Source organism: Solenopsis invicta, chromosome 3 (genome assembly GCF_016802725.1).
Source record: "Solenopsis invicta isolate M01_SB chromosome 3, UNIL_Sinv_3.0, whole genome shotgun sequence".
In the NCBI taxonomy this organism is placed as follows: Eukaryota; Metazoa; Arthropoda; class Insecta; order Hymenoptera; family Formicidae; genus Solenopsis; species Solenopsis invicta.
Genome location: NC_052666.1, coordinates 20,078,987 through 20,103,303, shown reverse-complemented (window position 1 = coordinate 20,103,303; position 24,317 = coordinate 20,078,987). Strand labels below are relative to the sequence as shown.

Here is a 24,317-nt window from a genome sequence, read left to right as displayed (position 1 = left end):
TGTTGACCGTGCAAAGGGGATGGAGATACATATTGTCACGAGTACTTCGTCATCAGAGAAATTCATATCGGCCAATAAAAGTACAACGGACCGCGAAATAGACGAAACACGTGTACATGTGTGTATATATACTTGTATATGGTATCGCGTGTAAATCGTCGACCGGCGATGGACGTTTGACACTAGTATGGATCGCACCGTTAAACGGTATGATTCGGATTAAACAAGCCCGATGGGTGGAGCAAAATTTCGGTGGTAAAATGGCATTTTGTAATGGCGTGAACGTTGCGGTGCGGCCACGACTTGGGGATTAATGCATCCTGGGCTTTACATTTCATTGGACTCGCGCGGGTTCGACTCCCGTTCGCGTTTATACGCACATAAATGGAGGCGTTAAACCGACTGCCTGACAACTCTGATAATTGCCTCGCGCGTAAAACCCGTTACGAGCCTTGTTTGTCAGTTTCGCTAACGTATATTACCGCGTTGCCGTACACCCTGACCCCCTTCTGTCCTCCTATCCGCTCCCGTCGTGCTTCTCGCGTTACAACACGCCCTGTTCGACTTTATTGACTCTGGAGATGAGATCGAGGTTTCTTGCACCGATTTCCGTTCCATCGATTCTCTCAATAAGGACTAACGAGATGTCTGCACGATGAAATAGCGGTGGTTACGACCATCTTATACTCCCATTCCTCGAGATAGTATGTACTTAAAAAAAAAAGTAACATTATTGCGGCAAATTGATTTATTTTTAAAATACGCTAGCAACGATACTCTTCCATTTAGATACGGGACTACGAAATTTATTACTCTATTTTTGATACGCGATTAGATTCTATTTTAAATTTCAAACATTTGCAACCGCAGTACGATTATACGTGGACAAAATAGTGGATGCCTTATTTAATTCGACGAACTTCAATTTCAGGAGTAATCGGATCGCACAATTTCATCGCAGATGAACGCTTTTCGCGTCAGCCATCGGCGGTATTGTGTCGTAGGAATCCATTTTCCAGCCGCGCAATTCCATTGAATGAAGACGGTGGCGTTAATTTATCGGCGCGACATTTGCACAGTTCGATTATTCCGCGCGTTGTAAAGGCCAATTACAACGTAATCTCTCTCTGTCCGTTGTACGCCCCGCTATTGTACCACGCCGTAAACTAGTGACCGGTCAAACGCGACCGGCGTGTAACACAGGAATAAATACAATAATTACCGATGTATTGCGGTGCCGTGACGCAATGCAAATTATGCGCTTTCGTGTCGCATTAGACGGACGCGGCCGCTGCCGAGCGCTGTCCCGCACTTACGAGAAATTAATGTAAACACGCGCACTGGTAGTTACGTACGCGTCCGTCTATTACTGCTGTCGGACGCACGCGGCGCTCATCGACTCCTACGCAAACAGTATTGTTTGGACACGATTACGAGAAGAAATCGAGCCCGTCCCGTGGAATAACAAACGCACCACAAGATTGCTCGCGCGCGCGCGCGCGCGATATTACGTCGGCACGTGTCGTAATCAGTCGAGATGATCGACTACCGAAATAATCCGAAACGTACTCATCGCGCGTCATTTTACGAATGGACTCTGATCGAATAACGCGTATTACGATTCCTCTGAAATGAAAACAACGAAAATGATACGGTCAGACTATAAGAATATACGCGAATCGATGAAAATACAGCGGAAGTGCAATGAGAATAGTTAAGTGAATGTTAATTGATTTATCGCGCATTTATTTATTTTACTCGTGTACCTTCTCTGTTATAATGTCCCGGGAAGGGTAGAAGGGCACCGCGACGTTAAGTGAAAGTGGGTACGAGGGATGATTTCCGGCTAACCGCCATCGGCTTTCTCACCCCTTTCAGCGAACTTCCACCCACCAAGTGATTAAAAACAATTACCGTTTCATCGGACCCTTCTAACCTGCGTAATGAGCATCCCGTTGGTGGGAAAGAGAAAAAAAAATTGTGACAAACTTTTGCGACTTTACCAATTTACAGAACATCCAATCTCTTGTCCTCCGATATAATGCAGACGCCTCTGATGAAGATAAATTAGTTGCAAATTTAAAGCGTGTATTTGATACAGTATTTAATGCACTTTGTGATTCGATGTATATCTTGTTCGCGTTTCTACGCAAACATTTCTCGTAGATACTATATTCTATCATGCGAAAGGTAATCCAACTTCCGCAGCGAGAGAGACGCAGGACTGAATACTTGCGCAAACAAGGGTGGCTCTCATGTTAAATCACGAGGTAACTTCGAGAGCCAGAGCCAGCTCTCGCTCGTACATCGTCGAATCAGAAACTACCGCGTGCCCCCGAGAACATTGAACTGAATGGATTCCCGCGGAGTTTGGAAATGCCGGGGCTAATTAACAATTACGACGAGGGAGGCCACGGCGGCTATTCATAATCATAATCGACGGGCCATGGAGACTCCATGGAGTCTATTGTTGGTAGCTTCCGCGGCGTCGCTTTCGACAAAAGACTACGCTGAATCTGTGGTTATCCACAGCGAGTGATGCGCCTTGTCCCGCTCTTTGTTGATATTGCCTTCTGTCTGGGTTATATTCACATAATTTAATGTACGGATCTACCGCCCCTATAAAGGAAACGCTTCGACATCTTGGATATCTTTGAGGGCGTGGAAGAATAATAAATCGCTAGATTATCGCTTTCGAAATTCTGTTATTCGAGCGAAAGAACTATACCGCGAGTCTCCGAAAAGTAAAAGCAAACTTTGGATTTTTTAAATATTATATTTCGAAAAACGTTATTGTTATTACGTCAAAATATAATAATTTTGGGTGAACATCGTTTACCGCTGCTGGAAAATATCCTCGCGAGGGACTTTAATGGATTTTATTCAATTTTGAGAGAGCGGTTGCGCATGCAAAATATGACGCGGCGCGTTTATACAGAATCGACCGGCGAGTGATACGCGAATAGAGAGCAATCACCCTGGCATATTGATAGTCTCTCAGGGATGCATGGAGTTTCGCGATGGATGCTCAGTGTTTACAGGGAAAAATTCGATGTTTTCCATTAAAGGAGGGTGCACGTAAAATGCGGTCCACTCGCGTTTCACGCTACAGTTTCCTCTTTTCACATTAAACGCATCAGAGCGTTTCACGTGTAACGTAAGAGCCTCGTGTTAAACGCGATGATAACAGAAAAAGAAAGGCAAATTGATGAAGCGGCCATTTTTTCGTCAATGCAGCGCGTATCGCAAAAGTCAATAATACATACGCGCGGTAAAATAAAGTGCCTTGAAAAAAATACTTGAAAAAGCCTCGCTTCCTTTCTAGCTCTGCAAACATTAGCAGTTTAATCCATTTTCCAGATTGTAAAGCGACTCTCGTTCTCTTCGTCTGTAACGAGGAAACGACGCAATATCCGAAAAGTCGGTGGCAGCCAAGCAGCAGCTGTTACACCGCGGCCGGTTTCTTTTCAATCTCCACAGAAGCGATTCCATGGTTTAATCAATCGCACTTGGCGCAATTAAATTTCTTTAACGAGGCCGACAGTTCTGGGAAATTAACGAAGCCGAGCTCGCCGGCCGCATAGATTAAAATCGACTTGCTCTGTATGTGAACGGAACTCTGCATTTCTCTCTTTCCGTTACCACCCTTTCGTTCACTTTCTCATCCTTCTCCGTGTCTCTCGCTTCTTCGTTAAAACCACCCCCTCTTATCCCGCCATCTCATCGGTCCATACTGAATTTCCGAGCCGCCACCGCACAGCCCCTGGCAATATCGTAAGTAATTAAACAATTTGCCTACAGATGGAGTTTTTAGCCGAAGCATTTCACGCTTACTGTCACTTGGCCCGACCCGCCTGTAGTACATTCTCATCACTATGCATAACCGCATTGCTCCTATATTAGAGCGTCCGAGCATCGCGCCGCTAAAATGCTCGCGTGATTAAAAATGCTGTCGCGAAAATTCCGACATCAGCAGAATGTCAGACACGACTGCCCCCTCGGGGGTGGAGCAGCCGAGACCCTTTACAACGTTCTCGCACGTCGACAACCTGTCGCGCACGCTCGTACGTGCATCCAGAAAGCTCTAGTAATTAATCGCGGAAAGCGAAAAGTGAATAGGAGAGAGAAAGGGAGAGAGAGAAAAAGACTGAATAGCAAATGTACCTTGTTTTGGCTTTGGTAATTTAGTCCCTTTATTGGTAAGCTGAAAGCAAACCACTTCGTGATTAACATGATTAGATCATGCGAAGGGCGAGTGAGTGTTCCTCGAAATGAGAGTCGAAAACGATACGTGCAACGCCATCGTCTGTCCTCTTATTTTAGGGCAGCAATACCTACTCGCAATGAATACACGATGTGCCGCATGTACCCTGTATTTTGCCGTACTTGTCCCGAAACGACAACCTGGAAGATCGCAAGCGGCTCATGTCCCCCGCGCTATTAATTTTATTACCCCGTGTTTACACCCCGTTTCCGCAAGAATTGATGTCTATCTATATTCGACTACAAGGTGCGGAAACGCGCATACGACGAAGTCCATTATGCACCTGGCGGTGTTCCACTACTTAAAACTCTTCGCAATACCGCCCCGCGCGATAGAGAGAAACAACTGGTAGATTAGGCGGAAGGGAATCTCACGACGAAATGTCACCCTAGTCGCAAACGTTGAAACGAGGGACACGAGGAGGCAGGGAGCGACAACTTTTTTTTTCGTCTAACCTGTCGTACGGCAGTTAGCGTTCAACCACCGGGTGCTAAGCCTCGTTGCAAAATACCACGTTATATAGGGTGCGCCTTTTCCAGCGCTATCTGAATCTTTATGGGGTAGCTTAAACTACGGGGGTAAATAGCGAAGGGCGGCTTGGCTAGTCGTAATGGCGATGTCCGGACCGTCGTGTCACTTACCACCCCTTTCCGCTACCTTCCGCCATCCGGAAAGGGTGGTACAATTCGCATGTAAATCGCGAGTACATTCCTGTCGACGTCGTGCGAGTTGAAAGAAGATAAGGGGCAACGACCGTGCTAGCGACGTCTTCTGAATGTCGCCTGCCTCTGTTTCGCAAGACCTATTAATTTTCTCTAACACTTACAAGCTTGCGTTTATTCTTTACGTAATATTGATTCTACTTAAAATTTAGTATCGATTATTATTATAATATTTAGTAATTAATCTTAGAATGCTATCCATATTTTTCTAATGTCAATATTATTCTGGGTAAAAATTCACGCAGTTAAGAACATTTTTAGATTTTTCGGCTGTAGAATGTTGGAAAACTAAACTATTTTATAACGTAAAAAATCTTATTAAATGTTATTTTAAACTATCAAAATTTGAATAACAAAATTATACTAAACTTGAATTAACACCTGGATGAAAATTACCCACAGGGCTAATTCAAGTTTAGTACAACATGTAGCACTCTAGGGTTAATACACTAATTACTAATACAATATGTAATTAATACATACAGATGACATTTATATTGTTAATAATGTAAGAGAATAATTAGATTCTATAATAACATATGCACATGTAAAACAACACGATGGATTAATAATTTGGCGAGAATGCAAATATCGTTTTTTTTGTTGACTTAATTAACTCTTGTTCGCGACGAGGGATTTATTCATATCGTGTTATCATCGCATTAGTATAATCGTGTCTCGACGGCATACTCTATCACTAAAACTACCTGCACTCTTATGCGTGCTCGGCGTCACTCCGTCAAATGCGTCGCGGCGCCGCTGGATGGCGCAAAAAAAATAATTTACAGCCCCTGAGCGACATGAAGCCTCGCGTTTGTATCAGTTACACGGGAAAAAGCGCACACCTGACATGACAAAGAACTGAAGAAAATGTTTCTGTTGTCGGTTAAGATAAAAAGCGAGACAAGAGAATGCTAACAACAGGTTTCTTACAACTCCTTGGCACGAAACTATTGGTCGTAACTATCCAACGGCGATCGCAATAACAGTCGCGCGCGCTTTTCTCCGTCTTAATCTTTTTAGATTTACTGCACAACCGGCAATACGAAGAAATATGAAAAGAAAATTTATGAATAGATGCAGAAAAATTGAGAAGCCAATTATGTTATATGCTTTTTACGTAACGCACAAAAAAAAATATCTCGTAGATCGAGATACTAATATTTGATAATTTTAGTAATTTAATTCGGCTCAGTATACCTTTGAGACAACATAACTCCTTAATTCATGTAATTGCAAATTTTCCTTAATATTGACAAAATAAGGTATGATTGAAATTTACCAATCGCGCTCCGCTATTCAATAAGGTCTACCTCGAGAGATCAAAGGAGCCGTTTTCAATGGAACGCCGTGAACTCCCCCCTGCCCCCACCAGGCCTTGGAAACATTATATACCTATAAAAATCTCAGACGACATAAAGATGAAGTCCCAAGGGGGGATGTCGTTCTTTTAGAGAAATATCCCATCCCGATGAGGATCCGCTTTTGATGATTCGCCATACTTAACGTCGCGTGATTATACGTCGCAATTCTGAAAAGTTTTGCTTCCCGTTTCACGACTGATTAATCTTATATCGGGTATAAAAAGAGGAACGATTGTGTTTGGCAGGAATACATGTATGGTACAGAGAGGAGGAGGAGGAGGAGGAGGAGGAGGACGAAGCGGAAGATAAAATGAGAAACTATGTGCGCTCGTTAATCATTAAGCGAACGGTGAGTCACGGGAAATATATGGAGTGACCGGAGGGAAAATGACAAACTAAAACTCGACGACCGGCGCGCGTTTTAGGAGCAATTACTGGCCGGTGACCGAAGGCAGATCAAAAGGGGATTGATCACACGGAATATGTTATAGACGTTTGCGGACCATACGACTCCGCGTGCGCGATATTCTCTATGAATATCGCAGCGCGGTAACGTAACCATGCCCACGGCTACGGGCTCGTCCGATCTTTTCAACAACCGAGGACACACGCGGTTCGTAAACAGAGCTTTAATTTTCCTGTGCAAATATAAGCTGAAGCTCGACAACGTTGGCGTTCTCTGACTTTGTCCATCAGCGTGCATCGTTGATATACTCTTTTTGTATTAATATCTTGCTGAAACGTGTAAATAAACCCGCGTTACGCGATTTTGCCTTTCATAGCAATCACACATTTTCTGGTTGTCTCATACGATAAAGCAGTTTGTCCAATTTGATATATGTATATTCTATTTTAATTATTTATTTTAAACGAAAGAAAGAGAGAGAGAGAGAGAGAGAGAGAGAGAGAGAGAGAGAAAGAGAAATTTAGTATTAAATTATTTTCAGATGCTATAAACCATTAGATATATTATTGTAGAAAGTTATTCTTACGAACATAATCCAAGTCCATTTTACAAAGGTATTAGTAGAAAGCATAAATGTGAACATGGCAAAATCCGAACTGTGACAATGCAAAGTGCAAATGACAAACTGCGAATATTCATCCGAAGATCGAGCGAGCAAACGTTACATTCATCCCCGACGATATCAATTTCGAAACCGTTATTCGATCATGACGTGCGAACGATTGAAAGGACGAAGGAAGAACGATTTATCACGACGCCGCACGTGTGATATCGGCCATCTGACTTGCAAAAGCGCGCTCGGTTCTTTTTTCCGAAAATGCAAATCATCCCGCGAGTCTCAGGATGCTCGCGGTGTCGCGCCGGAATAAATTGAGAAGAATGAACGGGAGACGGAGATGACATTCAAATTCGTACGCGGAGAAAATGACGAAAATATACATATGACACGCACCCTTCATACATCACGCGTAATTGGCTGGTATTCAGATATCGGGGAATTGAGTTTCGTCTTCATTCTGCGGGCCGACGGGCGCTCGCCTGCGTGAGTCAAAAGACCCCGGTCTCCATTATCCAGATATTCGTTATTATGTCGCACAACCCGGGGATGACTAGTCAACTAGTCTGACAGACAATTGGCTGACTGGCCGCTTCCAACCGGGAATTTTGCAAATAGAATCCACGCAAAACGAACGTTGACAAAAATCCGTAATTTTGCCTGGTAGAATGTCACCTTTCGTGAATATTCATCTTTGTTTGTCGAGTACGTACACCCTAAACTACTATGAATAGAGGCAAACTGAAACCACGTCCAATCGTGCAAATGGCATCTTGTCCTCGTTAACATCTTGATCGACAAGCGTAAAAATTAAATCCTTCGGCACAATTCTCCATCCCCTCATTACCTTTCCAGAATAGCGAAGAGACTGTTAAAGAGATGACATCCGTATTTAATACGACTGTTACTAACGTATCACTTCTAAAGCCGAACTGACCAGTGGTCAGTTCCCATAGAGCGGGAAAAGCTAATGCTCTCTGCGACAATACACGGTGAACCGAACCGTTGCTTGGCAATCACGAGAGACTGGTCGACAACAATCGGACTGCGATAAGCCACTCCTGGAACAATCCTAAGTACCGTGAGACGAGTCCGACGTGTCTTGGCAAAACCACGAGATTGGTTGCGACTAATTGACGCTCGTCAATTTACCGAGCCGGCTGTCAATAAGGTTTTCAACACGAATAAACATGCAGCACGCACGATGGAAACGATGGTCATCGCGAGACAAATGGAATGAATAGAACCGACGTCCGACACGTGGACACTGTCTATCTTCATTTTCTGGAGACGGAGATACGCAGCTGCGGAGAGGAAAAAAAGGGATCGATTCGTTCCCAGGTGAAACTCGAAACCAGACGTAGCGAAATCAGAATTTAGAAGTTGCGCGTGGCAGCCACGCAAAAGAATGAGTCAGAAGAAGTTAATGGGATTTTTAAGAGAAATTAATGATAACGACACTCTATATTAATTATATATGAAAACAAAGAAAAAAGATTCTAAAGAAAAGAGTGTCATGAGAAGATTTGGGCATATCCAGTTATGTGTGTAATAAATGAGCTACGCTACTGAAAGGAAGGAAACACGGGGACCTCTTCACTCGGAATCATTATAAACAGACGGGAGATTCCGGGCACGATTTTCCAGATTCCTTTCTTCCGAGTGACATGTGGGGCTTAAATTGACCAGTGTATACCAGCACGCATCACCCTTGAGAAGAGAGCCCGTCGCCGGGGGTAGCCAAGCGGTATCGGCTTACCCCAATTTCACCCCAATGATTTTGAAACCCAAAACCCCGTCGTATAACCGCTCCTTTCTCTCTGTCGGCGTATCCGTCTTTATGCGAATGTTGATGATATTGATATCGAGAGAAAAGAAAAAGATGAAGGGAAAAAGATCGGGAGAGAAGCGTTGTCCACCGACTCGAGACTCGAAGAAGCGGGGAATTTGACAAATCGCGGCACGTCAGAATTTTCGTGCGTCAATTTTTCACGTCGGCAGAAAGACCAAGAACAAGAGGGACTTGCTCCGAGCATTTTTCAAGCAGTCGTACGGAACGAAATCGACCCCGCGAGATACGCTAGCACGTGCTGTGTGTATCTACCGTTGCATCCAGAGAGAAATCGTTGGCGATTTCCTTAAACTAGCGCTTCGACGTCGATAATGCGATTGGTTAGGTGCCTTGTCGCGCGAGGACCGATGATTCGCTTCGTCTGATTTACGGATTTTAAGTTCACCCCATGAATCGTCCTGGAGCTTCTTCGTTATTGACGTCGAGATAAATCAGGGATTTTAGAGTTAGAATTAACAATCTAATCTGAATATTGTAAAACCCTATAACTCTTTGAATATAGTGTCGAGATAAAAGAGCGATGAAAACGATCCATCATGAAGCCCAGGTAGGAAAACTCATTAAGATATGCTTTTACAGTTACAGTTCAACTGCGAATAAACATGCAGCGGCGGGTACATGATTTTATAATTTTATACCGACGCTTTTACGCACTAATCTCTTACGTTGATACGTTTATGAAGACGAAATCATATCGCGCTGATAGGGAAATGCACCGAAACGGGGTAATGAAACGATAAATTAATTTGCACTCGCAATAAAGTTCTGTCCCAGGAGAATCTAAGTCTAAAATCATACCATTCGTGAGATGTAATCTTCGTTACACCGTATACATACGATAGCGTGTATACTTTGCAGTTCGTGATACGAGACGACAGATCAAAATAATTGCGGGTCTTAAAATTTTAATTACTGATACTTGTCTCGGTATTAATAATAATATCGGAGACAAGCGGAAAGCGTAGAAACATGAGCGCGGCGCTTCGAGAGACGTCGCGCACTCGTCCTTTTCTCGAGAATCGTAAAACAAAGTCGACACGCGAAGACCGGTCTCCGCTTCTTTCGATCCCGTTTATTGCGCCGCGAGTATTCGCTGCGTCCGGCCGTGCTGATCGCGACTCCGCGCAGCGTATGAGGCCAGGAAATGCAAATTAACGTCTCTAGTGCGCCCAGGTAATCACGCCTCGACGATAAAAACGTGATAAACGAGCGGCGCAGCCCCGGGAGTCGCGATGCTTATCGGGCATAACTCCCTTTTTCGTGCCACCGAACCAGCCATAGAAAAATCCTGCTCGTGTTTATATCACTGCGTTTACCCTCCCGACGCGACGTTTGCACAGGCATGCCCATTTGCGCGTTACGAACACACGTACGTGTCTCGTAAGTGTGTGTTGGTTGAGTGCAACCAAGTGCATCCCGTGGAGCGCATTAAACAAGCGTCATTTTCGACCTACTCCGACGGAAAGGCTTTCCATGTCCCTTCTCGCCGATAGTATCTGCCTTAAAGGTACGAAACGGGGCCCCGCTCGACCGTTTACCTGGCTGTATTATGGCACCGCAATCCTGAATAGATGCCGCTTGTTCTCCTCTCATTAACGCCGGGATGGATCCATTCATCGACGATACCCTCTCGGGCGTTAGCGCCGCGCGACCCGCAGGAAAATGAAAAATGAACGGGGATTAACGCGTGGTCGACTACCGTCGACCGTTGTACCAGAGTTAAGCGCTATACGAATATATCCCGTGGTCGTTTATTCGTTCAACGTACAGGTATAATTTTTTTCATTTTTTTTCGAGAGAGAGAGAGAGTCAACGTCAAAGAGTATGATAAATTTCAGGAATTTATCGAATGCTAAATGGTGATTGAAAAGGAGATAGGATGAAGCATAGATTAGAATAACGCATTTTTAACTGGATAACACAATAACAGAGGGATATTAATTGACTAGAGGATATTATAATAATTCCATTGAAAACAAGATTATTATAGACAGGAATACAAAATGTCGATTCATATTTAGAAATCAAAATTTAATATTGAAAATTTAATTAAAATTTAAAGCAAGATTTTGAAAGCAAGATATAATGTATAACGTATAATGCATATTGGGTTTGTTAAAGAATGACTCGTAGAATTGAACTGCAAACATAATGGAAACTCAGACTCAGCACGTAAAACGCTGACGAGGGCGGGCGATCGTAGAGACACACGAACGAAGGGTTTAACGAGATGCAATCTCCGGAACTAGCTCGATAAGGGATAGTCAACTCTCTCGTCGGAAGACCGCGACCGCGAACGCAAACGTTCTCCCACACGTGATTTTAATAAATTAAAGGAAGGTATGACGCACGCAACTCACAGGTAGGCTGGGTAGGCCGGGTAGGCGTGCTGCGGAATCGGCATTACTCGTTAATGAGTGAACGGCGGTTGCCCGTCACACCGCCGCGTCACGCCATCGGGGCAGTCAGCAGGACCCCATCGTGAGAGCATCTCTGTTCCGAAACACCATAGAGCCTATTCACAACGTGGCGAATGGGGGGAGAGGGATACCCTCATATACAGACGCGGGGGGGATTGGCAGACACGTGACTGCTTTATAGCGAAGCGACGAGGGGGCGCCGACGGACGGACGATCGAAGGGACGGTCATCTTTTGACCTTACACGCGTTCCTGCCTGCCCGTGCTATCCGGCACAGATCCACGGACGAAAGTTACTCGTCCGGTCGGTACGCGACGGTTATTGTGATGCGAGGAACATATTTATACCGAAAGCGCGTATTGTTTCACTGGTCGCGACACAACGTGTACAAAGGACCGACCGTCCGGTATCGTGCTCTCCGCGCGCTCCGCTCTTTTTATATTTTTCACTCTCGAAGTCGAGCGAGACCGGGAACAGGGACAAGGGGAACGCCGCCGACGCCGCCGCCGCCGCCGCCGCGCCGTAGCCAGAAGCATTACAAAACGCAATTTCCGGACTCGGCTGCTGGAGCGATTTTTCGTGCGAGCGAGAGGCGAGGGTGCCCGAACGCGGGCGTTCAATGCGTTTTTGAGTCGACATCAATCGGCTGCCGCGCGAGCACAAAGGGAAGGAGTCGTTAGCATCAGTGACGCAAAACGGCTTCCGCGTAATTAATACAGCGAAAGGAGAAATCGCGGATGGATATGTAACACAGTACTCACTTGGTAATACATATCGCGCTATGTACGCGGCTCGAATTGTAGAAAAGTTTTTCTGAATAATGAATAGAAAAAAATAAAATAAAAAACCATATGTCGCGCGCGACAATTGTACTAAAAATGTTATTGATATTATATTTATAGTGCCGTCTTTCACATGGAAATGTATAAATGTACAATACTCTAATCGACGTGTTCAAACCATTTTCTAATGAAATACCGTTAGATTCATGCTGAACACTGTACTCGTTCATACTACGTTGTTGCAAGATCTCGTAATGGTAAGCTGTCACGTCGCATTTTCAGACGCACGTCCTTATGAAATATAAGTACCCCTGTATACGCGTAATAGCGCAATCAAAACATCCAGCGCACAATTATCATGTTGAACGTGTGCATCGCTTCTCTTCCTCGCTTTCGCATTACATCCTTTCTATGTAAAAGCGCAATTATATGCTGCTTTGCTCGCAACTAATTTTCTCGCGCAATCACGGCGAATCAGGTACGCGAGATATATTTCGCAAATTTAGCGTCCGACAGGAAAGTAGCCTTTGATTAATTTGCACCGAGTCCCGTTTTTCGAAAAACAGATTACCGCTGAGGCCTCTTATCCAGATTCATCAGTTTCAACAGTTTTACTGTCGAGTAACGAGATACCCTGTGTGTGTGTGTATATGTTTGCGCAGATAATGGGGCAAATTGCGTTTCTATAGGCGATGCGTATCATAAAGACCACAAGGAAACAATAAGTAGCACGTGTCCAAGCCGTTTGACTGTCAGTACAACGCACCGTGACTACCCGCAGAAAAGTGACCAACGAAAAAACGTGACGGTACGCGTACGCGTGTTGCAGGGTGTGCCAGATTTCTCAAGCTACTCTTTACCTATTCTTTATCTACTTACAAAACATGAGGCATTCTACGTACACGTGATTAAATTGTCTTTATAATTATAATAATACATTCTATTGCACTAATACTAAGTTAAATAGAGTTTCCTGAGTGTACGAAAAAAAAAATAATTCAAGAGCTAAATACAAGTATTCCGTAAAGCTGAATTGAAATAAAGCGTGAAAAAAAAATCTTCTTGTGCGAGAGAAGAAAGATTGATTCCAAGTTAATCGAAAAATCTGTAGGCGACCCACAAGACGTCCTACATGCACGAATGCCGCGGGATCTCACGTAAAATCGCCGGCGGAATTACATCGTATTGCGGCCGCGATCGGCGATAAGTATACAGTAGTGACGGACAGCGGAAAACGGAGTCCGTGCGTTGTGAAACTGCGTCAAACGAGAAACGGGAGAACGGGTTGCGGCGCGGGTTTCCGTGGTGAGTTATGGCGACCATGGACGTGTGTGGGTGCCCCTGCCGCGATACGTCCGCGCGACGGGGCAGGAATAATAAAATAAAAGCACAGAGGAGGAAGGGGGGAGGGGGGAAAGTGATGGAGAAGCTCGCGTATATTTGGCCGCGATAATAATGGCCCGTCGCGAGCGCATCGATCCTCCGACCGGCGGATCGATCGCCGGCGCCACATTCGTCGATTGCCCGTAAATCTCTGTCTCCGTGTCATTTAGAGGCCCCGTTAAATTTGCCCCTTTTCTCTTTCGTTCGATCAGACACGGCAAACAAAGCCGATTATTAGGGCGTTAAATATTAATTAATCGAATATAATAAACTCCCATTACGCATTTTACGGAGGTAAAAATAATTTTCGATGATTAAAATTCGATGCGCACCGGACACGTCGAACCTATCAACTTCGAGGGTTGCATTGCGAGCGAATATTAATTAAAGACTTTGTATAATTAATTTGTATAATCAAATTTATCCCTTCATTTATTCTCCTACGTACGAACGCTGCGATCTAATAAAACATTATAAATGCATCTATAAATCATGTGTTCGCTTAATGTCTCCGTTTTATTACCACTAGCTGAGAAAACAGTGTCAAACGTGTGATGTTTTCTCAGCGAGCGGTAATAAAACAGAGACATCGAGCGAACGCATGAGTAAACAAATGCCATACATTTCTAAAATCGGTTGTAATATTTTTTTCCTACATTTCGTACACGTGACATTCGCGGCAGGTGAACGGGCAAACGCGCACGAAAAGAATGAAGCTTTCTCTTTCTCCCTTTCACCCCGGAAACGTTAACTCATTGAGTTTTCACCCCCGAAAGGTCTGCGAGGAAGTATTTATTAGATTGGAATCTAAACGCCCTCGTGGGCCTAAAAGCGTATTTCCTTCGCCGTAGGTGGTTTCGTAGTACGACGATCCCCCTTGCATCAAGCCGGTCGATTCTTCCCGTAGGGTTCTAGAGAAATTAGCCGGTGCAACTTTATTAGTCTGCATCACGAAATCGCTGTTCGCAGTCGAAATCGTAGTGGTCCTAGAGAGTTGTGTGCGTAACATTTGCGTCCCTTTTTCGGCGCAATAAAATAATAATTGCCCCTAATCATGGGCGCAAATCAAATTTATTGCCAGCGCGATAAGCAGCTTTTTTTTTCCCCGCGTATCCCGACGCGTATAATTACACGTTTCACCGCGAAATCGGTCGCAGATGTCGCCGATGGACGTATAATTTGATATATCCGGCTGGTTCAGTGACCAACGCTCATCCGAAAATGCATTACCGAACGACACGCGCGCGCGTAACACTCGTTTATTTCGCAAGGCTCGTGACAGGCGTCGTTCGTCTGTCAAAACTTGGCAGCGCAGACGAAGGGCGCGACGCGCCCTGATCGATATTCAAAACGTCGTCAGATATCGACTCGATTCGAATCAGCGAGCACGGATGGCAACACCTTTTCACCGAGAGTACAAACATCGGGGCGAATCCCGGAGCCTCTCCGAGGGAGGCTGCGCGAATCGTGCGTGTGAGGATAAATCAAACCCCCGTCGTCGGTTCATAAACCGTCATTTCCCATCATTAAAGTCGGGAGTCGAGCGAGCATGTCTAGCCGACCGGAAACTGGCGTTTCAAAGGCCCACGGCGGTATATCCGTTCTGCTCAATTTCACCGATTTTCCGTCGCCTTTGTATCGGTTTATCGCTCTCGAGGGCCGATCATTAGTATCGTCGTCAAACGACGGGCATTGTCGCTTGCGTATTTATGGCGTATCTACCTGGCATCTCTTTCTCTCTGTCTCTGTCGCGCGAAGCCCTCACTTTACGCGCGCGTATTTCCGATAGAGAGACCCCGTCGCTAGATTGGAATACGCGTTCTCCAACTGTTGGTATTTATTACACACACGCTTTACCGGAATAAGAGACTCGTAACGGTGCACGGCTGAGTTTATGATCACTCGGCGTCGCTTGTACCCTTTTAGTTCCCCGCGCTCTTTGACAAATGACCCGCAGCATCGACTACCGCTCGCGCGCGCGCGCGCGCGCGGAAGAATTCGTTTCGGAAGATTTATCGTAAGATCTGCGTTTTCTTACCGCGCTCTCTCGCGATAGCGACGAAACCCGAGATTACGAAACGACCGAGTGGCAAAAATGGCATCTCGTGCAAAATTATATCCCGGATATATCGCGTGATCGGCCGCGCGGATCACGCCTTAATCCGCCTCGCTGCGCACACCTGTACTTCCACGATAATTTATCATTCACAATAACTATGGCGATAAGCGGACTTCTCCGCAACGCGATCTCGGCGCGTCGTCGCAATTAGTTAATGCTTCGTAAATCGTTGCTGGGCAAACGCCGCCCCGACGTTTCCCTCAAAACCGTTTTACGCCCATCGGATAGGATTACTTGGTCGGCGCGACGGCGAAAATTATGTCGTTAATAAATACCGGCAAGGTACCAGCCGGCTAATTCGCTCTAAGCTCTACATTTAACTCATGCGCTCAGCTTGCGAGAAAACAGCTAATCCGCAAACGCACAGTTACCGCTGAAAAAAATGACTACATTCAAACAAAACTAGCGGACGAAGGCGACATTGCTGCTAGTAAATATCAATTAACAACCTTGTAATTCATCTATATGACCAGATTTATCCTTTCATCTAGCTTTCCAAGTATCCCGCGTACGATCTGTAATCCTATAAAACATTACAAACACATCGACAATCGTAATAATTTCGAAATACATTACTAAATCGTAATATTACGACTAGATTGGTCGGTAAGTCTATAAAACAGTATATTCGAGGACAGTTTTTCTTTAAAGTTAACTAATTACTAGGTAGATAAAACTATGTTGCTAATTGATATCAATTAACGACGATGCAATCATTTCCATATACTTGCTCAGATTTCCCCTCTCTCCCTCTCTTTTTCTCTCGCTGTTGGTCAATCCATCTTTAACGCACCAAGTGTGTATATCGAAGTTCCATAAAACATTACACCGACACCGATGACGGCGACGGTTGTGGCGGTTGATTTCGAAATGCATTATTAGACCGTAACGCGTGCTCGCGTTACAACGAATTACTTAATCCTCCGGGACTGGTCGTTCAAAGAGAGGACAGCGAGATCGGGCCGGCTCTCTTCTCTTCCGGGGAATCTCGGGTCTTTCAGGTGAGGCCACCTGGTCGGTCGAGTGCCGTGTGAACCTGTCCGAGGCGACGCGGCGTCGCCCGAAAAGACACCCGGAGGGTAACTGTTTGTACAAGCGCCCCGGTATTTTTATCCGAATGACGGTGACTCATAAAGATCGGAGCTCTCTCGCCCGCGTATCCCGGCGTGCATGTTCCCTCTTCCTTACACACACGAACGAAGCGGTGCACCCACCACGCATCTATGCACGCGTGACACCGTTACCGATGCACGCGCAAGCGTGAGCGCGAGAGGAGGGCAACGGCGTGCTTGAATGTGTACTTAGCGGCAAGGAACACACTCGTCTCGCATGTTAGGATAGAGATTATGTCGTCCAAGGAGTCTATAGTTAGTTAAGGCTACCATTCTTCGACCGGATAAACCTTTGAGCCCACCGCCGAAAGAGATCGCGGCAACAACGCGTTCGTCGTCACGCGCACCAACAATTAGATATTAATTCTATTCAGACCCCTTGCACTGCCTATAGCCGGGACAACCTCTACAAAAGACGCGGGCGGATTAACCTCTTTCGGTGGTGTCTGTCCTCCTTTTTTTCGGGAATCTGATTACCGCCGGGGATCAACGGCACAAAAATGGAATTTGTCCGTCGTCGTTGCCTCACAATAGAGTCCGCAAACACACATCGCCGGATTAGACAACTCGATATTTTCTTTAGAGGACTTTGTTTGGCCGGTGAAAATTCTTATATTATCCGGAATCACTTATTTAGACATTATGTACATATATAAATCGATGTCATTCATAATTCTTGACTTTGCATCCATCTGGCGTAATTCAATTCTCCACAGTTTCTTCCTCTTGTGTATTATGACACAAATTAATATTCCTATTTGTAAATGCCGTCATTTAATTAAATCTTATATTGCGTGTTTAAGTCCGACTCGTAAAATCGTTTAAGTCTCATCCTACCGCGAGCCATAAATAATGCTTCGCAAGGAGTTATTACGTGGCAAATGCAACAGCGAAAAACACGATTAATAAGATTCGTCAATCTAGATAAGAGGCTTTCATTCGTAGCCCGATTAAAAATTTCGCCCGTGATCTTCGAGGGCCGTAATATTTCAGCACAGCTGCGAAGATAATAACCAGACCGGGCATATATAAGGCGGTGCCTGTTCTGCGTCAACACATCCACTAGAAACATCAGCGGCTGTTTCGCTTTCCTTATCTATACGTGGCACAAACTGTCCCGCATAAATGGAGGATGATACACCGCAGCGCGGTAAAGGAAAATAAAAAAATATCGCTGAAACTCCCGTAACATTCGTACGCCAGCCGCGGGGAACGGGGAGTCTCGCGGAGCAATTTTTATCCATTTGGACCCCCGACCATCATGAAGACGGACGAGGATCCGATGGTAGCGCGAAGCGCCTCGAAAGGGGAGGTGGTGACTTCTCGCCAGTGGCAATTTTTCTGAAAAACGAGCGTCGGACACATGGCTCACGTATGAAGGACGACGGTGGCCGCGAAAATAACGCGTTTTATGGTTTTATAATGCGAATGGTTGACCAAAAAGGGGATCCCGGGACGAGGCTGTAACACATGGCTGCCCGTGTGTCTGCCACTCTTTCCTGATCATCGCGCACACGCGCGCGCGCGCGCGCGTGTGTATGTATGTGTGTGTGTGCGCGCACGGTGTACGGCAAGGGGATGACCGCTCTTCGACTGTCCACTACGAAACTGGGTAATGAGCCGTCACGTAGACCGGGTTTACTCCCCAATAAAATCTATATCAGGATACGGGGGGAGACGCGCTTTTTATCTCGGCACCGTCATACATCATTCTCGAAGCGTCGTCGTCGTCAACGCACCACCACTCTTACTTTTCAGTTATAACTCCGCCACAGTCTACGAAAAGTTTGATTTATCGTAGATCCTCGACGTTTCGAAGTATCATTCATCGAATGCGTTTCCACATGCTTAAGAAAACGATTCGATCGCGAGAGACATAATATGTTATATCAAGATGCAGATGAATAATATGTATGTCGCGTGGTATAAAAAAAACAAACAAAATTAGATATCATTAACATTCAGTTATTAACTGATCAGATTTGAGAAGAAATACCATTTTTTAATGGAAGCGGATCTTGGTGTTATTAATATTATCACATTAATTATATTTTTTAGGTCCATAAACTGCGTGCCGATACAGTTAGCAAAATAAAACGCAATCGTAAACTGAAGCCAGACACTTTTCGCGACAAGTTCTTTAAGACGTAATTTTTTAAGACGCTTATAGCACCATAATTAAATTTGATGTTGAAATTAATTTGAGATATTTTCTTTAACTTTACGATTGCGTTTTGAAATCCGACAACCATATTTGACAGTATGAAAATATTAAATTCCAAGAATCGAAAAATGACAGTTCTTATTTTTGTTATTTACAAATCTGTTTAATATTCAACTTATTATTGTAATTATATTTATTGCTAATCGTCAGCAGTGTTATAATATTATACGCGTGCTTTGTTTCGCGCGACATAAGCGATTTACAGCGCTATTTTTAGATTCCACAACATCAATGTCTTTCCTGAGAAGAGAGAAAAAAAAACAATAAATCGTAAGAAATCATAAAACGACGGTGTTGCGTAATTAGTGGTACGCATGGCCGGCATGGCGCCATTGGCGTACTAAACATTCAACTAAAATAAATAACCACGACTCGAGCAAGGCTTGATTTATGAGGGGAGCCTGATGTTCCCCTGGATGTCATCCGGGTTTAACGCTTTTCGTGATCTTAGGCGCGCTTTAGAGAGCAACCATCCCGGGAACCCGATCAATAATACATCTCGTAAACGCACTCGGTGTCGGGAGTGATGGCTTCTCCAGTTTCAGATACGGCCAAACCGTGAGTAATGCCAAACAAACGTGAAAATATACCTATCTGGCAGCGGTGGCGGCGGCGGCGGCGGCCGCGACCACGTCGTGGGAGACGTGCTATATTTACGCGATGGTGGTTTCGTCTTTTTTAACGGGGCGCCCACGGCCGAACCGTTTATATTTAGCGCGCGCGCGTTCTCTTTCGGCCAAAGGCACCACCTTGTGACGTGTCAGATGCGACAACTCGTGCTCGCCTTTTTATCAAATGCGGGTGACCCTTCGTGGCACCGCGGCGCTATTTCAGGGCGCATGGGAACGCCGTTCGGCAGGTGCCCCCGGCTGATTATAAATAATCAGAGTCTCTCGCCTCTTACGAGAGCGCCTGCCAGCCTCTCGTGCCGCGCGCGGTATGGATACGCTCATGTCGAGGGGACCACGGAACATAAACGAGAGGGACCTCGAGCGATGAGATATTTGTTCGTTCTACATATAAGGTGTTCGCGGGTGCGTTTAACACGCGGGACAATATTTTCCGTCGAAAGTGAGACTAATTTTTCCTGCTCAAAAATTTTATTGTTCTACACACTTTTCTGTATTCTTCGGCGTCTCGAAATAAAACATGTTTATAATTTCGAGAAATCGTTTAAATTAATTATATTGTGCGAGAAATATTTTTAATTAATTAATCACGCCACGTTACATCGCAGAGAACATACCTCCGCGTACTCGAGCTGACGCAAGTTCTATCCGATGACCTGAATGAGCGAATCATCGTTTGAGCGAATCGTCCTTCTCGATGCGGAACAAGCGGCGTGGAATCGGCATGGAAGTGAACGCGGAGTTTGAAAGCTCGTGGGTTTCAACAGGTGCTTTCGCGGAACTGAAGTACGCAGGTATGTGGAAGCAAGCACTCGTCCCCGTGAAGACCTCTTACATGTGCACACTCCACTTGCGCACAAAGCGGACCCGTATATTTCTGCTTTCCATCTCGACAGCTCGCAGAGACTCTCTCGAAAAGTGTGCCGCAGCAGTATACGTCTTCTCTCTGTCTCCTTCTCTCTCGCACGCCTTTTCCTTTCGTTCGTGCACGTTTGCAGCGCGCACATTGTCATACGGTCAGACGTAAACAAATTTCCGAGGGAGATGCGTGCAGAAACGTTTCGCAGTTAATAAGCTGTTGGCGAAACATGGTGGTCATTAAACGTGCGTTTTCATTGTACGGCGTGCACTCGAAGACCTCTGGGGTCGCGCAATCATCGAGTGGCGAAGTTGCGGTTAGAAAATATCTCATCTTGATGTGCCAGTTGCCCTGTGGTTATTCGTATCGAACGATTGAAGTATATATTTCGTACATATATATATTATATATGTATTCAATGAACTAAAATTAATCGAGGTAATTGGATAATGCAAACATTTTTAATAGTAAAATAGTATTAAAATGTAGTAGGTAAAAACTGTATAAGCAATAATATTCAATCTTTTTTAAATTGAATTTTTCAATTGCCATTTTTTGAAATAGACAAAATCTTTAACGAATAATTTTTATGTATATAATATTTACATATGTTACATATGCTTTTATATAATTTTATATGTTTGGCTATGACTCGACAGGCGAAAAATTCACAAGTGGGCCGCGTGGCTTAACATCGCTATTGTATAAAGGATGAGAAAGCAAGTTTAATGAACGACCAAAATAGCTAGAAACAAAATCAAAAGAAATAAAAAAATATGTGAAACATGAAATATCAAGTCCAGGATTAATAATCGGACACTCATCCCAGTAAATTCTCTTCGAGATCACTCGAGAATTAGGGTCTATTCGTCCGACACACTTGAAAAAGATTAGACTGTCACAAGCTTTTCTACGTTTCCACTTTTCACAATAAGCCTGCGCAGTGCAGAAAAAGGCATAAGCGAGGGGCGGTTAGGCATCGAGTGACCGTTATAACCACTCGAAACAGAAAAATAATTCTATCCCCGTAAGCAAGCAGCAACGTGCAAGAGCGACGGAATGAATATACCCGACGCGGAAAAACGACGGCACAATGAAAAGAAGGGAGGTGAAGAGTGCGACGGAGATATTCGGAAGCTATACGTAAGCCCCTCGACAATGGGGAAGATATTTTCTCTAATGAACCAAGACGAGCACACTCCAGTGCCAATTACACTTCAACCGCGTTCTCCGTATTTCGCTCTACTTGACTTCTGTCATTTCAAAGCCAACGAAATGTCGAAGAGACAAGGGCGAAAGAGAAAAGAGAGAAATGGAGAGGATGGCCCGCTGTGAGAGATCTCCTCCGTGGGCACCCACGATCGATGCTAAACCTCGTCCCTTCTCGTCTCTCGTTCGGAGCAATAAAGCGCGAGACGAGGAAGCGAGGCGAAGAGATAAGCCAGACAATTAATTTTAAGGCGAATCTGAAGATGGAGGGACTTTGGCGCGATGCGCCTTCGTTATGAAAGATCACTTACTCGCTGCGGAATACGCCTTCAGTTTTCTGCTAAAGAGCTCTACAATCCTTTCGAAACGCTTGCCAAGCACGAGTTGTTGCTAAATATACTTTGCTACGTCGTCTTTGGATAATTAGCACAATCGCGAGACTTAAGCTTTAATTAGCAATTTGGAAGTAGTTTCAAAAAGAATTGCATAGGTATATACTCATGCCTTTGAGTTTGAAAATAACAGGATTATATATATATATATATATATATATAATTTGAAAATAACAGGATTATATATATATATATATATATATACATGGACATACAAAGTATATATATAATCCTACATTTATTACTTTATTATAAAATATTGCTCAAGTAATGACGTGCAATATCATACGGTTTCAAATATAATACCGAGATTACAATTACGTCCGCGAATTATCACGATGAAGTAATGCTTTGGATAAATTAATAGTGGACGAATAGTTCTAGTTACGCAAACGAGATGTGCGACGACGGTACGTCTTAATTTACCATAGATTACACAGATCACAATAAACCAAGTCGATAGGGTCAGTCCGAGCCGTAAGCCTTGATTAACGGATTTAATTATGGGATTGTGTGCGGGGGCAGGATTGCAGCGGTCATTATGGGGGCCTTAGTAACCCGTATCCCATACACCCTGGATATACCTATGATGCGCTCCGTTAGTATACACAGTGTTCCTACATAACGTCCAATAATATGTGTACGTGAAGCAAACACTTTCCGTACTAAATATACCACGCCCAGACTCATTGTATTTTTTCACGTTGTAAAAACGCATTTTCCAGCGATATTATTGTTTCAAGCGTTTCACAACGGTACAATTACTCGCGCGTAAATATCAAATTTTATTACACCCCGTACATAAAAGTCTACCCGCCAAAGCTCAATACGATATTGCAGACTCTCTCTCTTTCTCTCTCTCTCTGGTGGCCCGTGGGGAATAAGACTTTAAATACGAACCCCATTTCTCTGGACGGCGCGCGAATACAGAAAAGCTGGTAAACGCGAAAGATAATTAAGTTCGTAATTAAAAGATACGATCGCACGAAAGCCTTTCACGGTGGCTAAGTGACAAAGGCAATCAATCAAAGGGACAAGCGTGGATTCCACTCATGTCGAGGCGTTCGATGTATATATAGATATAGACGGGCGTATTCGTGCTCGGATCATTAAGGCTCCTATCATTTGTTACCATCAGGGATCGGTGTATCCGTTAATACCATGTTTCACGGCTCCGCGATTCCGCCAGCGGAGTATAAGCATATTAAACCAAGTATTCCGGACGTGTAGGTATTGATTTTCTCGATACGCAAGATACAACCACGTCTACGAATCCGCCGTTTACACGAGCGATAAAAGGTTTAACCCCTTCTACAACGTTAATCCTGACGTGACGAACGCGATTGCATATCCAAGTTTTAAAGTTGCCGCACGCCATTAGCGGGTAAACGATAAATAATTCCGCGTGAATGTCGTACGTTTTCGTTACGGTGATTTATACTGGAAATGGAAATTATCCTACGTATTTCTCTCAATCTATATACAATATATTAAGCGATATATTATCTCCCCGTCACATCCGAGTGCACATTATATGAGAAACGTGTTGTGATATACCGAACGTAATTAGGATCGCGTGATTCAGAGAGCGAGTACACGGGCTGTTCGGAATTTCGATTACAAGGCTGCGCAAGGTACGTTCTCAAGATGTCACTTTGCATGAATTTCCAACAACGTCTCGGAGAAAGCTCTCCGTAGCCACCGGGGCGTGTGCAGAGGCGGAACCCCCGGTTAAATGAAATCACGGTCAATCTAACGTTATGTAAATCGGCGGTCACTATCTGGTCAGTTTTGCATATGAATGCCAAAGGGACGGCACACTTACGGCGCCGTATACGACCTTAAGATGATGCTAATCAGTGCTCTCCCAGGAGCCGAATTCTATCCACGGTTCGTTTAGTTTAGTGCTTTCGGGAGTCAAAGCCGGAGTCGAACGCGCAGGAATTACACTCGAGAGGCTTAAT

The 24,317-nt window shown here is 44.5% G+C and overlaps 1 long non-coding RNA gene across 1 annotated transcript in view; it reads right to left on the bottom strand.

The window, feature by feature from the left end:
- The window catches only part of LOC105193153, a 340,949-nt gene that overhangs the window by 115,320 nt on the left and 201,312 nt on the right, over window positions 1–24,317 (bottom strand). The window lies entirely within an intron of this gene.